We start from the raw sequence: 16,057 nt of genomic DNA, 5'->3' as shown, positions 1-16,057 counted from the left end.
TAGGTTCTGTTGCGTGCAAGAAGCTGACAGGGCAGATAATCATATGCTGTGTTCATTGTGCTCATTGTTAGTAGGGGAATTACTTGGATCCAGGAGAAGAATAGCTCCAGGGGGAAGTCACAGTTCCCAGGATCCACCAAATACTTTCTTCCTCATCAAGAATGAGCCTCTCCAAAGAAACACAGGAAACTGAGTATGCAAATTCTTGAAAGTATACCCTTGTCTGGAGTGAATCACTACTTGCTTAATTCAGGGCTTAATTAAGAAAACAGCTGTATAAGGTAAGGATTGGGGGAAAAAAGGGGCCGGGGTGGTGATAATGGAAATGGTGCTGGAAAGAAGTGGGCAGGATAAATAACTGTCAAGTGAACTGTATTAATTCCATCTATAGGTTTTTTTGTGTTTTTAAAATTTTTGTTGGTTTTGGATTTGGGGGAGTTTTGGGGTTTTGGTTTCATTTTGGTTTGTTTTTTGGCAGATCTTTCTCTTTAATTCTACAAGGTGAGAATGACCAGGTAGACGACAGACCTTCTGATCTTAAAGTTTCCAAAGTTATTTGTTACTCACTTGGTGGCTGTTGAACTCAGAAAGCTCCTCTTCCTCTTTCTGAGAAAGGTGAGTATTTGGCATTTTTAGAAGTTTGCACACAAAGAGAAAACATCAGGATTCTGTAAATTTCAGACGAAGCTGAGTTTAGGCTTTGTGTCTGCAAGAGAGTTCCTTTATCCAGGAGAGTTGGTTTTAATCTTTCTAAGCTAGGAGGCTTACCTTGGATGCTCCCCTGTCTTCAGCAGCCACAGGTCTGTTTGTTACCTAGTGTGTGCCTCCTCCTCTCGCTTTAGCCACCCTGTGTGGACACGGGAGATTAATTAAACCCTGCGCAGTTCCTTTTCTCTGAAGTGGAGTTCTAGGAGACTCTAATTGAGAGGATGTTCTGATTTTCAAGTGAGAAAATTTGCTAAAGTTCAGTCATTCTGGAGCAGCACCCTGAGGCATCTTGCCACAAGTTAGAATCCTTGAATTGTGGGAGGCAACAACTTAAATTCAAATCTTTTTCTTGCATAAGTGATCTCTCAAGGAAAATGTTCCTAGTCCACCACTTTTAGGTAAAGCTGTGCATGTTATTACCTGCCTGATTGATAAAAGATGCTTATCTGATAATACACAAGAAAATACTTCTGATATACTTAGAAACTGAGAACTTGTCTGTCAGCCTTCAGGAAAGCCCAAACCTCATTGCCTTTGAGGCAATGATAAACTTTCTGTGGGATTTTGTGTGCTGGGGAAGGGTATGTGCTTCAAGGAAGACAAAGAGTTAGTGTGCAGGGTGTGGATGAGGCCGGGAATGATGAGGCCCTGTGTCATGTCTGTGTCACCCTCCACCCACTCTTGCTTTAAAAAGTTTTGTTTTTTGCAAGTAAGGTGATCCAAGCAGAGGCATAGTAGGTCTCGGGAGAAAAGTTGCTATGAAGCTAGTAGTTGTCAAATGGCAGTGTCTAAGATTTGTTGGATGATATTTCAACACTAAAATGAAGCTATTACTCTGTTTCTTTATGGACCACCTGTAGAATTACCAGCGGTGATTTTTAAAAGGAAGATTTTTCTATACTCCACTCCAAAGCTACTACTAAGCCCTGAGAATCTGCTGCCTAACAAACACCCCATGATTTTTCAGACATTAACTGTAAATCTTAGAGCTCTGCAGAGTATTTGATAGATTGAAAGGATATATCCATGTGGACAGTTCTCTCTCTTTAAACAAATTACTTCCACATTGAGAGTAATGGCCAGGCTGCAGAGAGACTCCCTGCCTGTTTCATGTATCCCTGGAAAGGACCCTGTGCCTTGACCATGGCTAACTGGATTTTAGTTAGACTTGGATACAAGGCTGTTGATCAATTTATATGATCGACTTTCTTAAAATTTCAAGTTAAAAAACAAAGCAATTGCAGTTAGTCCATGATAGGTACTCATATACCAGGGGACTGAATACACCAATGGGCCTGTATCAGGGGCAAAGAGAGAGACCGCAAAGACAAGTTGAGCCTCTACCACTGGTAAACCAGGTTTGGTCATTATATTAGTCATACATTGCCATACCTAGTTACAAAATTTTTTTCCCTGTGTTTAGGACATTAAAAATGTACTCTTAGCAAATTTAAACATGCAATAGAGTATTGTTAACTATAGTCACTGTGCTGTATGTCACATCCCCATGACTTGTTTTGTAACTGGAAGTTGGTACCTTTGGACCCCCTTCACCTATTTCTCCCACTCCCCATCTCCTTCCCCCACTTCTGGCAACCATCCATCTGTTCTTCAAACCTATAAGCTTGGTTTTCTTTCCTGTTGTTGTTGTTTGTTTATTAGGCCATGCTGGTCTTTGTTGTGGCCCTTGGGATCTTCGATCTTCACTAGGGCATGTGGAATCTTTAGTTGCAACATTTGGGATCTTTTTTTTTTTTTTAATTGCATCATGTGGGATCTAATTTCCAGACCAAGGATCGAACCTGGACCCTTGCAGTGGGATCATGGACTCTTAACCACTTGACCACCAGGGAAGTCCCTGTTGGTTCATAAAGTATTTGTCTTTCTCTGACTAGTTTCACTTTACATAATGCCCTCAGTTCAGTTCAGTTCAGTTGCTCAGTCGTGTCTGATTCTTTGTGACCCCATGAACTGCAGCATGCCAGGCCTCCCTGTCCATCACCACCTCCCAGACTTTACCCAAACTCATGTCCATTGAGTGGGTGATGCCATCCAACCACCTCATACTCTGTCGTCCCCTTCTCCTCCTGCCCTCAATCTTTCCCAGCATCAGGGTCTTTTCCAATGAGTCAGGTCTTCACATCAGGTGGCCAAAGTATTGGAGTTTCAGCTTCAACATCAGTCTTTCCAATGAACACCCAGGACTGATCTCCTTTAGGATGGACTGGTTGAATCTCCTTGCAGTCCAAGGGACTCTCAAGAGTCTTCTCCAACCCCACAGTTCAAAAGCATCAATTCTTTGGTTCTCAGCTTTCTTTATAGTCCAACTCTCACATCGATACATGCCCTCAAGGTCTATCCATATTGTCACAAGTGCGAGATTTCTTTTTTTTTAAAAGGCAGAATAGTATTCCATTGTGTATATATATACATATATACTACATCTTCTCTATCCATTCATCCATTGATGGATACATAGATTGTTTCCACACCTTGGCTATTATAAATGATGTTGCAATGAAAATGGGATTTCAAATAAGCATTTTTTTTTTCAGATAAATATCCAGCAGTAGGATTGCTGGATCATATGGTAGTTGTATTTTTAATTTTTTGAGGAACTCCATACTGTTTTCCATAATGACTATACCAATTTACATTCCCACCAATAGTGCACAAGTGTTTCCTTTTCTTCATATTCTGGTCTTTCTCTCTCTCTCTCTTTTTTTTTTTTTCCTGCCGCAATGTACATCTGGCAGGATCTTAGTTCCCCAACTTTGAATTGAATCTGGGCCATGACTGTAAATGCACCGAGTCTTAACCAGCAAGAGTTGTCATCTTTGTCTTGTTCCTCATCATAGTGAGGAAAGCTTTCAGTGTTTCATCATTTAAGAGGAAGGTGGCTTTGGACTTGTCATCTATGACTTTTTATGTTGAGGTACACTGTTTCCTCTATACCCACAATGAGAATTTTTATCATAAAGGATGTTTAATTTTATCAAATTCTTTTTATGCATCAATTGAAATGATCATGTTTTTTACCCTTCATTTTGTTAATGTGGTATATCACAATTGATTTGTGTATATTGAACCATTCTTACATCCTTATACTAAGAATCATGGATTATGTACCTTTTAATGTGTTGCTGAATTCAGTTTGCTAATATTTTGTTGAGGACTTTTGCTCTATATTTATCAGGGATTTTGGCCTGTAATTTCCTTTTCTTGTGGTATACTTGTTTGGTTTTGGTATGAGGGTAATGCTGGCCTCATAAAATGAGTTTGGAAGTGTTTCTTCCTCTTCTACATTTGGAAGAGTTTGAGAAAGACTGGTATTAGTTCCACTTTGAATGCTTGGTAGAATTCACCAGTGAGGCTTCCTGTTTAGGCTTTTGTTCATTGGGAAGCTTTTTGATTTCAATCTCCTTACTTCCCAGGTACTGCTAATGGTTAAGAACCCGCCTGCCAATGTAGGAGACTTAAGAGATGTAGGTTCAATCCCTGGGTTGGAAAGATCCCCTGGAGGAGGGCGTGGCAACCCACTCCTGTATTCTTGTCTGGAGAATCCCATGGACAGAGGAGCCTGGCAGGCTATGGTTCATAGGGTCGCAAAGAACTGGGCACGACTGAAGCAAATTAGCATGAATGCAATCTCCTTATTAGTGATCAGACTGTTCATATTTTCTATTTGTTCATGATTCAGTCCTGGGAAGTTGTATGTTTCTAAGAATTTATCCATTTTTTTCTTAGTTATCCAATTTGTTGACGTCTAATGGTTTGTGGTACTCTCATGATCCATTGCACATCTGTGGTATTAGTTGTAATGTCACCCCATTCATCTCTGATTTTATTTGAGCCCCTTTTATTCTTGGTGAGTCTAGTTAAAGGTTTGTCAGAGATCTTATTTCACTTTGTTTTCAAAAGTCAGACTGTGGAGCAGGACAAGAAATCATTTGAATGGTAGTGTCAACTTCCCTTCTTAGTCTGAAACTGTGTTTTCCCTGTAAATATAGATATCAGGGACAAGTTTTCTTTTCAGTCTACATGATAATGTTCTGGAGGTGAGAAAGAAAATAATTCCTTCATAACCCAGCTCACTTCCAGGTAAAGTAGGCACTCAGATATATGAGGGAGGGTAAAGTCCTTAGATCACAAAGACAGCAGTTTAGTAGAAAGATGTCTTCAAAACCAGATCTTTGAAATCTTGGTTTTTTGACTAATTAGGTTTGTGAGCTTGAATAAAGGAAGCTGAGGAAAAAACCTAGTCTACAGGGCCCTTTTTATCACAATAAATGCTAATCACAACCATTCTTTGTATTTCATTGCCCGTTGAAGACCTGTCAGCATGTCATGAAGATCTAGATCTCAGGTCTCACCACCTGAAGGTATCATGAAAGCTTCCTCTCAAAGACTGAGACTTAAAACTGTCATCTGCTCTGTGGTCCTCCTGAAGCCAGCTCCTATGTTCCAGATGTAAATCTTGTCTTAGGTAGGAATCCCTAGGCCATCAATAAAGGTCTCTGCATCAAGCTTTCAGCTTGGGGCCTTAGGTTGCCCGTGCCACAACAGACTTCAAGGTATACATATGATTATCCCATTAAACCCATGGTGGGTAGAGAAAGATGAAACAAATACTAAATCTGTATGGTGTTTGGTTCCACAGGGTAGGGTACAGTCTCTGTGGGAACAGAGAGGGTGCAAGTTAGAAAAAATGGATGGAATAGTCTGTACTTATTCTCACTTTGAGTCTATGCAAATAAACATTCTCCTCTCCCTTGGTGACTTGATATTGTGATGAACCCAAGTACTTGATTTTCTGATGGTAGTCTGGAAACTTAATGGGTGTCTTTTTACCTCCTGTTTTTCTGCTTGATGTTCAGAATTTCTAAGAGCCAACCTACTAGGTCTGGGGTTGGCAAGTTATGGCTTTTTTCTCTTTTTTGGTGAAGTTTTGTTGGCCCGTAGTCGTGCATATTCATTTGTGTGTTTTCTGTGGCTACTTTTGTACTGAAAGAGCCGAATTAAGTATCTGCGATAGAGACATGACCTGCAAACCAAAAATACTAATTGTTCTTTTAAGAAAAAGTGTGTCAACCCCAGTAGGACTTCACTTCTCATGTAGGGCAATGGATTATGTGACTGGACATAAAGGCAAGGCACCTCTGAAGGTGAGCTTCAGTTCAGTTCAGTTGCTCAGTCGTGTCTGACTCTTTGCGACCCCATGGACTGCAATACGCCAGGCTCCCTGTCTACCAACAACTCCCAGAGCTTACTCAAACTCATGTCCATTGAGTCGGGGATGCCATCCAACCATCTCATCCTCTGTTGTCCCCTTCTCCTCCCACCTTCAATCTTTCTCAGCATCAGGGTCTTTTCCAAGGAGTCAGTTCTTCACATCAGGTGGTCAAAATATTGGAGTTTCAACTTCAGCATCATTCTTCCAATGAATATTCAGGACTCATTTCCTTTAGGATTGACTGGTTGGATCCCCTTGCAGTCCAAGGGACTCTCAACAGTCTTCTCCAGCACCACAGTTCAAAAGCATCAATTCTTCAGCACTCAGCTTTCTTTATATATATATATATATATATATATATATAGTCCAACTCTCACATCCATGAAGTGATGGGACTGGATGCCATGATCTTAGTTTTCTGAATGCTGAGTTTTACGCCAACTTTTTCACTTTCACTTTCATCAAGAGGCTCTTTAGTTCTTCTTCACTTTCTGCCATAAGAGTGGTGTCATCTGCATGTGTGAGGTTATTGATATTTCTTCCGGCAATCTTGATTCCAGCTTGTACTTCTTCCAGCCCATCGTTTCTCATGATGTACTCTGCATATAAGTTAAAGAAGCAGGGTGACAATATACAGCCTTGGCATACTCCTTTCCAGATTTCGTACCAGTCTGTTGTTCCATGTCCAGTTCTAACTGTTGCTTCTTGACATGCATACAGATTTCTCAGGAGGCAGGTCAGGTTGTCTGGTATTCCTGTCTTTTCAAGAATTTTCCATAGTTTGTTGTGATCCACACAAAGGCTTTGGCATAGTCAATAAAGCAAAAGTAGATATTTTTCTGGAAGTCTCCATGATCCAATGGATGTTGTCAATTTGATCTCTGGTTCCTCTGCCTTTATTAAAACTAGCTTGAACATCTAGAAATTCACGGTTCACATACTGCTGAAGCCTGGGGCTTGGAGAATTTTGAGCATTACTTTGCTAGCATGTGAGATGAGTGCAATTGTGCAGTAGCTTGAGCATTCTTTGGCATTGCCTTTCTTTGGGATTGGAATGAAAACTGACCATTTCTAGTCCTGTGGCCACTGTTGAGTTTTCCAAATGTGCTGGCATATTGAGTGAAGCACTTTCATAGCATCATCTTTCAGGATTTGAAATAGTTCAACTGGAATCCATCGCCTCCACTAGCTTTGCTCGTAGTGATGCTTCCTAAGGCCTTCTTGACTTCACATTCCAGGATGTCTGGCTCTAGGTGGGTGATCACACCATTGTGGTTATCTGGGTCATGAAGATCTTTTTTGTATAGGTCTTCTGTGTTGTTACCACCTCTTCTTAATATCTTTTGCTTCTGTTAGGTCCATACCATTTATGTCCTCTTTTGTGCCCATCTTTGCATGAAATATTCCCTTGGTATCTTTAATTTTCTTGAAAAGATCTCTAGTCATCTCCATTCTCTTGTTTTCCTCTATTTCTTTGCATTGATCCCTGAGGAAGGCTTTCTTATCTCTCCTTGCTGTTCTTTGGAACTCTGCGTTCAAATGGGTAGATCTTTCCTTTTCTCCCTTGCCTTTCGCTTCTCTTCTTTATTCAGCTATTTGTAAGGCCTCCTCAGACAACCATTTTGCCTTTTTGCATTTCTTTTTCTTTGGGATGGTCATTGCCTCCTGTACAATGTCACAAACTTCTGTCCGTAGTTCTTCAGGTACTCTATCAGATCTAATCTAAACAAGGCTGTGGTCCATGTGATCAGTTTGATTAGTTTTCTGTGATTGTGGTTTTCATTCTGTCTGCCTCTGATGGATAAGGATAAGAGATTTATGGAAGCTTCCTGATGGGAGAGACTCATGGAGGGGGAAACTGGGTCTTTTTCTCATGGGCAGGGCCTTGCTCAGTAAATCTTTAATCCAATTTTCTGTTGATGGAGGTGGGACACTGTGTTCCCTCCCTGTTGTTTGACTTGAGGTTAAACTATGGTGGAGGTAATGAAGATCATGACAACCTCCTTCAAGAGGGCCCATGCACACACTGCTACACTCGGTGCCCCCAACTCTGCAGCAGGCCACCTCGGACCTGTGCCTCTGCCAGAGACTCCTGGACACTCATGGGCAAGTCTGGGTCAGTCTCTTGCAGGGTCACTGCTCTATTCTCCTGGGTCCTGGTGCACACAAGGTTTCGTTTGTGCCCAAGAGTCTGTTTCCCTAGTCCTGTGTAAGTTCTGGCAGCTCTATGGTGGGGTTAATGGTGACCTCCTCCAAGAGCGCTTGTGCCATACCCAGGTCTGCTGCACCCAGAGTCCTTGCCCATGTAAGGCCACTGTTGACCCAGACCTCCACAGGAGACACTCAGACTCTCAAAGGCAGGTCTGGCTCAGTCTCTGTGGGTTCCCCTGGTGTGCACAAGGTTTTGTTTGAGCCCTCCGAGCATCTCTGGCAGTATGGGGTTTGATTCTAAACACGATTTCGCCCCTCCTGCCGTCTTGTTGGAGCTTCTCCTCTGCCCTTGCATGTGGGGTATCTTTTTTCTGGTGGGATCCAACATTTTCCTGTTGACAGTTGTTAAGCAGCATATTGTAATTCTGGAGTTCTCGCAGGAGATGAGTGCAACTCCTTCTACTCCACCATCTTTGATATTATATGAAGGTGAACTTAGTTTAATTAAAGCTGGTCAAGGTAAGGACTGATGTTGAAGCTGAAACTCTAATACTTTGGCCACCTGATGTGAAGAGCTGACTCATTTGAAAAGACCCTGATGGTGGGAAGGATTGAGGGCAGGAGAAGGGGACGGCAGAGGATGAGATGGTTGGATGGCATCACCGACTCAATGGACATGGGTTTGAGTGGGCTCCGGGACTTAGTGATGGACAGGGAGGCCAGGGAGGCCTCATGGGGTCGCAAAGAGTCGGATACAACTGAGCGACTGAACTGAACTGAAGGTAAGTTTTTTCTTTTTTTTTTTCCTGCAAACTGTAAATGAATAAGATTTATCAGGAAGGATTTTCTGCATGATACTCATCAAGGAGACTCGTCAGCAGGGACACATACGTGAACTTTCCAGGTAGGGACTATAGTACCCCATGGAAACAGCCTGTCTCCAGTACTAGGTGAGTGATTTAAGCATTAAACAGTTTACAGCAGAAAAAAACCCCACATCTTGTCAAAGTTACTACTTGTGGACTCAAACAAAGGACACATTCCCTCTAGAACAGAAATAAACTTTTTTTTTTTAAGATGTGAAAATAGTATTTTAATAGTAATGGGAATACACAGCACCTCCTGGGCTGGAGGGTCCAGACAAGAACACTCACTAAGGACAAGCTTCCCAGGTACCAAAGCACTTTCCTCACAGCTCTGTTGTGACAAAGGTCAGACACACCTCAGGTCCCCCTCGAGGAGGTCCCCCCAGGCCCTGGCTCCTTACACAACGAAGGTCACATGGACACTGCAGGTTTATCATACGTTGCCAACAGCACTTTATTTTTTCTTTTCAACATCCTATTCTGCGGCTTCCTTGGCCCTTTTTGCCTGGATGCCAAAGAGCCGGGCGTTGGCGCGAGCCATGTGGAGACCAGCAAATGCCTTAAAGTTCTTCTCCCCCCTCTGTGATGACTCTGGCTTTCTCCTTCTTACAGACGTTCCGTACGGGCATAACAGGTCCAGTCAGCTGAGTGACCAGTTTGAGCTTTTCAGCAGAGCTGTCTCCCTTCTTGGGGACCGAGGGCTTCCTGGGGAGCAGGATAAGCTTGGAGCGGTACTCCTTGAGCCGCTGCACGTTGGCCTGCAGGGACTCTGTGCACTTGTTCCGCCGCCTCGGGTCCACCGAGATCCCAGTGGTCCGGGCCACCTTCTTGTGGATGCCGGCCACCCTAAGCTCCTCCAGGCTGAAGCCCCTGCCGGCGCGAACCTTCGTGTGGTACCTGACCGTCGGGCATCTCACCACCGGCCGGAGAGGACCGGACGCGGGGCGCGGGGCGATGCAGCACGCCTTGGCCTGCCGGGCCTTGCGGCTACGGATCTTGCGAGCCGGCTGGTTGAACTACTTGGCCACGCGCCGCTGCCAGCCCTTGTGGAAGTGGGGCTTCAGGATCATGCCATTCCGGCTGGGCACCATGGCTGCGGCCGAAAGGCCTCCTCCGAGGGTTCACGGCCGGGAAAGGAGTCAGAAATAAACTTTAATTCATTGAAAAGTGCAGCAGTGAACAGGGTCCTATGAAAAGCACTTTCTAAGTCAAATGACTGAGATGATACAGAGCCAGGGCAGAAGAACTTCCAGGAACAGATGATGCAAACACAGGAATTCCGCAAAGTCAGTGGGACTTAAGTGGGGGTAAAACGAAAGAGCCAATATTCCCACCAAGTTCCACTGGTGGATCAGTTTAAATACTCTTTGCTTTCTCTTAATAAGGATCCTGGACAGTATATCTTCTTATGTTAACAACACTAGTCCTTAGACACTTAAAAACATATTTAAGAACATTTCTCACAGATTAAGGAATAACTTTCCATGAATACCATTACTGCTTTCTACAAAATCCCTAATGCTGTCAATTAAAATATATTTTGCAATATATATTTGTTGGTCAAATTCAAAGATGCTCAAAAGGCATTTTCTACTTTTCAATTGTAGGGAATGTTATTGTATCTGAGGGAGGAAGAGCTTTGTAGTAGGAAATCTTATAAGGCAAAATCTCTATTCATTCCCAGGACCTCTGTTTATTCCTAATGGTCACAGTTTCCTATCACCAATACATATGGACCTGGTCTTCCTAAAAGGAAAAATAACCAAAATTCAAATCAGTACAATTAAGAGAGAAATAAAGCAAGCCTCTTGCAGTGGGGCCCTTGAACATACCATTTTGAAAATTTTCGGTACATTGTGTGGTCTGCTAGACTCTTAAATAAATTTTTAACTATAAACTGAGGCCTCTTTATGAAAGATGATTTTAGCATAGATCCAGAATGAAACCAGTCCAAAAGAAAGTCACATTAGAGGCCATTCAAAAATGAGAGGTACAGTGCTTGCTTTGGTAGCACATATACTAAAATTGGAATGATACAGACATTAGCATGGCCCCCGCACAAGGATGACATACAAATTAGTGAAACGTTCCATACTTTTTTAAAATTAGAGATACAAAAAAAATGGCTTCAGTGCCTCGCCCCACCCCCTCAACAAAAACAGAAGTCTGCTGAATGCAAGAGCAGCCGATCTGTGTCACTCTTATGACTTCATCTGCTTTCAGGAACCAGCATCATAAAATTGAATAATATGACATCACAGTACAAGACCTGGTAAGAGCTGGTTTCTTTTTATTCTGGAATAACTAGGCCAACTTTCATTAATGTGGAAGCTGACTGATTAATGTTAAGAATCAAAGGATAGAATAAAGCCAATACCCATACTCAACACTGTAGTATGCTTTTAGTTACAAAACTGTTAGAATTTCTCTTCCTAAAATGTTCGTGGCAGAGGTATTCATTTCACTTCTAAATACTACCAGGGTTACTGGGATTATGTGAGGTAAAGGAATAAACCCAATGGGTATTAACCCAACATGGTGATCTGAAATTGTGATAGAAAGTTACTTATGGCCATGTCTTACAAAGTGCTAAATGCTCAACCTAGGACCTTACATAAAGCTAAAATCAATGACTGTGTTTGTGTTTGTCAGGTTATAAACCACAGTTCCTCCTCTCCCCTGCTGCCCCACCACCGATTAGCCTTCTTGTAAAGACAATATAAGAAATGGTCTTCAAGCCAAGAGACAGAAATGTAGGCATTCTAAACAGTGAGAAAATGTCAAGATCTAGTTTTGACAGAGGAATAGTGAATGAGGCCCAAATTACACAAGGTTCCAAAAACTCAGAAAGAAGTTATCTGAAAGGGAAGAAGCTACACGGCTGGTATTTTGTTGTTGTTTGGTCGCTAAGTTGTGTCCGACTTTGTGACCCACAGACTAGAGCCCACCAGGTTCCTCCATCTATGGGATTTCCCAGGCACCAATACCGGAGTGGGTTGCCATTTCCTTTTCCAAGGGATCTTCCCGACCTAGGGATCGAACCTGGGTCTCCTGCATTGGCAAGTGGATTCTTTACCACTGAACCACCAGGGAAGACCAGTTGGTACTTTACATCAGCCCTAAGAAATTCTTATATCTTTTAACAAATGAACTGAATGTCAGCAAAATGCAGAGGGAGTGTCACAACTTCACACATGGCTCCCTGCTGGGCAGGCACTTGCTACACCTAATTTACAGCCCTTCATCAACCTGTTAAAAGCCCTAAAACACAGCTTTCACCAACCTTTGGCAGTTCTTCTCTGCTGAAATACTTAACCCACTTTATTTTTCAGATGTCAGAAGACAACATTCCTTTGATACCCCTGGTGTTAACTGCACTCCATGTGGTTAGCAGTCACTGGCAAGTAGATGTCCATTACCTTCAGTAACTACCTGGAATTAGCCTGTACCAAGAGATTGCTACTGTTCTATTTTAACAGAGCACCAGTACAGAATTCCCCCCAAATGAACAAAGTTTGAATTTGTGACCTTACCACATTTTATGGATATTATAAACAGTGTATTTCCATTAATCTAAAAAAAATGGTCTTTGTTCTTAATCAGATGGTTCAGCTCTGATAGTTCTTCAAGCCATGTGATATTAGTATTTTTGATAGTGAAGTGCTCAATCTGGAATGCTATGCAGGTCCTCTTGATTTTAAGTCAAGCTAGAGACCAAAAACATTCCCCGCTCCCCCAAAAGCACTGTCATTTATCTGAATGGATTTACAAGTCCAGACTTTGACCACATGGGGAATAACCAAAAACTGGCCCCAGGACAAAAAGGGTTTGGTGAGATCAAAGACCTCAGGAGTATGACGATACTCAGGAGTATTGTCATCAGCTGAATAAAAGGACCAGGGACAGCCGCTCCTGACACTCAAGCAAAGTTCATGGTTTAACACATTGCACAAGAAAGTCAGCTGATTGGGTTGCTTTTTCAAACAGGACTTAAAGCCAGTTAAGAAACCCCTTCCAGGCGTGGTCTTAAGGACTAGCTACAGACAGCTACTCCAATCACTTCATCAGAAAGAGGTGAGCAGGGATCCAACCGCAGAAGGTGTTTTGAAAACCTTCGAGTCCTGACACTGCCATGATCGCTGTACATGAAACAAGGGTCAAACCTATACCTGGGGACAGAAAAAGAAAAAAACAATGTGACATTAATTGTCATGAGCCACTGAGTACTTCATTCAGAATATTAACTGGAAAGACTGGCAGGAAGGGATACAAAAGGAGCAACTAAATTACCCGAAGAGGATCTAGTGGGGAAGTCTAGTAAAAGCAGGAGTTAGTAATTAAGAGCGATTCCATCATAAGTCAGCAAATATAATGAAAGTCAAGAGGAGTGGAAAAGCAGAAAGCTAATCTTGAAAAGTATTAGGAGGAAAGGTCTGAGTTTTTGTGTGTATGTGTGTGGGGGGAGGCAATCCCTAAAGTATAAAACAGCCTGGTGGAAGAGTCTAGTCCTTGCTTAAAGCCCTTCTGGTATTTTCAAAGCCCTGTCATCTTTTATAGTTTAGACACGCAGACTGTGGTAGGTATGAGTACAGGCGTGAACCTCAGACAGGAGGTTGAATCTGGCTCGTTATGAACTTAGGTAAGTCATTGACCTCTCCTGGCCATCGATAAAGCAGGAAGGCAATTCATGTAAAATGTCTGGCATATAAAAGCACTTATTTCTCACCTGAGGGGATATCAGAGTCAACGCTGATGGTAACCTGAGTAGAGACCTGGTGGACATATAGAACACAGACTAGCTGGAGGTTGTGTGGTCTGGAAATAACATGTATTTTATTTTTATCTGCTACCTTGTGGGACAAACTAACTCTCTTAGCATTATTTTAGGGCAGTGGTTGGCCAACTTTGTTCGAAAAGGACCAGATAATAAGTATTTTAGGGTTTGTGGGTCACACAGACTCTGTTCCAACTAATCAACTTTGTTGCTGAAGTGTAAAAGCAGTTTCAGGCAATATATAAATGAATGTGTGCGTTGTGTTCCAACAGGTAGTGGCTGCAGCGGGCCTGTGATATCTAGTCTGCCGACTCCAACTCTAGAACTTTCTATAAGCCTAAATGCTTGGTAGGTAAGAATAAGCTACAGTTAAGGAGTTTAAAAGAAAACCAGGTGGAGTTTAAATAACTCAGGCTAACATCAGCAAGGCCAGAATCTAGAATCTTAGCTATAAGCTGCCAGAATGTGAGCAAGACAGTTAGTTATGATTTAAAAAAACAGTGATTTCTCTGGTGGTCCAGTGGTTGTAGTTAAAGAATCAGTCTTAAATTCAGGGGTAGCAGGTTTGATGCCCGGTTGGGACATCAATCACGAGGAAACTAAGCCAGCATGCCCCTTCTACTGAGCACCCAGGCGACAACCAAGATCCGATGCAGCCAAATAAATAAATAGACACTAAAAATCAAACAAACAAGATTCATGGAAAAGGGCTTGAGAGATAAGGTGTTGTTGAGACCACCGGGACTATGTATGGGATGGAGCTCCATTAAAGCCTCTATATAGGCCTTAGGATCCTATTGAGTGGGTGCAGAGATCTACTGATCTTGGGGCCGCCTAAGACAAGCCTCTCAAAGAAGGAAGCTGAGGCTTGTTGAGGTAAGATAATGTGCTGAAGATCAACAGTTGTTTTGAGAATGGAGACAAGATGGCAGAATAGAAGGATGTGAGCTCATCCTTTCTCATGAAAACACCCAAATCACAACTAATTGCTAAACAACCAGAAAACACTGGAACCTACTAAAAAGATATCCTATACACCCAAAGACAATGAAGAAACCATAGCAAGACAGTAGGAGGGGTGCAACTGTGATAAAACTAAATTGCACACTTACCATGTGGGTGATCTACAAACTGGAAGATAATTGTATCACAGGGGTTCTCCCACAGAAGTGAAAATTCTGAACTTTGTGTCAGACTCTCCAGCCTGAGGTTCTGGCATCAGGAGGAGGGGCCACCAGAGCATTTGTCTTTCAAGGCCAGGGTTTGATCACAGGAATTCCAAAGCACTGGGGAAACAGAAACTCCACTTTTGGAGGGTGCACACAAGGTCTCAAGTAACTTGAATTGAGACATGGCAGACATAAGGAACACAGACTGGCTGAAGGTCAATCTGAGGACCCAGGGGAAGAAGCAGTGACCTCATAGGAGTCTGGGCAAGACCTACCGGGTGGTATTGGAGGGTCTCCTGCTGGTACTGGCAGAGGCGGGGGCAGCTTCGGCTCACTGCAGGCATGAAGACACTGGTGACAGTCGTTCTGGGGAGTATTCATGGGCATGAGCCCTCTCAGAGGCCGCCATTTTTTCACCAAGGCCTGGCCCCACCCAACAGCCTATAGGCTCCAGTGCTGGGACTCTTCAGACCAGACAACCAACGTGGCAGGAACACAGCCCCTCCCATCAGTATACAGACTGCCTCAAGTCTTCCTGAGCCTATAGCTGCCCGCTAAGCACACAGCACCCCCACCAGAGGGACAAGACCCAGCTCCACCACCAGTGGGCAGGCACCAGCCTCCCTGACCAGGAAGCTTGCACAAGCCTCTTAGACCTCATCCACCAGAGGGCAGACAGCAGAAGCAAGAAAAACTGCAACCCTGAAGCCTGTGGAACAGAAGTGAGAGAGAAAGAGGCGGAGAAAATATTTGACGAGATAGCTGAAAATTTCCCTAACATAGGAAAGAAAAGTCACCCATATCCAGGAAGCATAGGGAGTCCCACACAGGACAAACCCAGGGAGGAATACACTGAGACGCATATTAATCAAACTGATAAAAATTAAAGACAAAGAGAAAATACTAAGAGCAGCAAAGGAAAAGCAACAAATAACATACAGTGGAATTCCCATAAGGTTATCAGCTGATTTTTCAGCAGAAACTCTTCAGACCAGAAGGAAGTGGCACAATATATTAAAGTGATGGAAGGGAAGACCTATAATCAAGAATACTCTACCCAGCAAAGATCTTATTCAGATTTGACAGAGAAATCAAAAGCTTTACACATAAGCAAAAGCTAAGAGAATTTAGTACCACCAGACTATCTTGCGATAAA

The 16,057-nt window shown here is 42.8% G+C and overlaps 1 non-coding gene and 1 pseudogene across 1 annotated transcript; one reads left to right on the top strand and one right to left on the bottom strand.

Annotated features, from left to right (window-relative positions):
- Positions 1 to 9,167: 9,167 nt before the first annotated feature.
- LOC122427371 lies at positions 9,168 to 10,064 on the bottom strand (annotated as a pseudogene).
- An 889-nt stretch (positions 10,065 to 10,953) lies between these two features.
- Positions 10,954 to 11,057, top strand: LOC122427928. The gene has a single exon (XR_006265618.1). It is a non-coding gene; the product is annotated as a U6 spliceosomal RNA (small nuclear RNA).
- The last annotated feature ends 5,000 nt before the right edge of the window (positions 11,058 to 16,057 follow it).

This window comes from Cervus canadensis, chromosome 25 (genome assembly GCF_019320065.1).
Source record: "Cervus canadensis isolate Bull #8, Minnesota chromosome 25, ASM1932006v1, whole genome shotgun sequence".
Taxonomy (NCBI): Eukaryota; Metazoa; Chordata; class Mammalia; order Artiodactyla; family Cervidae; genus Cervus; species Cervus canadensis.
The sequence above is the reverse complement of the archived record's forward strand: the minus strand, read 5'-3'. Positions and strand labels throughout refer to the sequence as shown.